Below are 325 nucleotides of genomic sequence, written 5' to 3'. Positions count from 1 at the left end.
ATAACATAGAATTGCACTGTAAATGTGAGATTATTTGATACATTCCCAGCTGTTCGAATAAAGAGCATTGTGCAAAACAAACTCGCTCCGGGGCGGTGTGGCCGCAGTGATAATGGGCCAGAATGACCATGGTTTGCTCAAATCCGCTTTTAACTGAATCATCATGTTAGCGCTGACTCTTAATTTTCCATCCGTTAATAAGGTGGGCGCAGATGGAAACAATGAGAGCGATTTTACAATAATTTAGCATTTAGCTTCGAAATATCTGCAGGTATTTTGATTTTAAAAGGATCAAAATTTACACCAACGATTTTCTCGCTCATCT

This window comes from Ostrinia nubilalis, chromosome 3 (assembly GCF_963855985.1).
Source record: "Ostrinia nubilalis chromosome 3, ilOstNubi1.1, whole genome shotgun sequence".
NCBI classification, from domain to species: domain Eukaryota; kingdom Metazoa; phylum Arthropoda; class Insecta; order Lepidoptera; family Crambidae; genus Ostrinia; species Ostrinia nubilalis.
Note: the sequence above shows the minus strand (reverse complement) of the source record.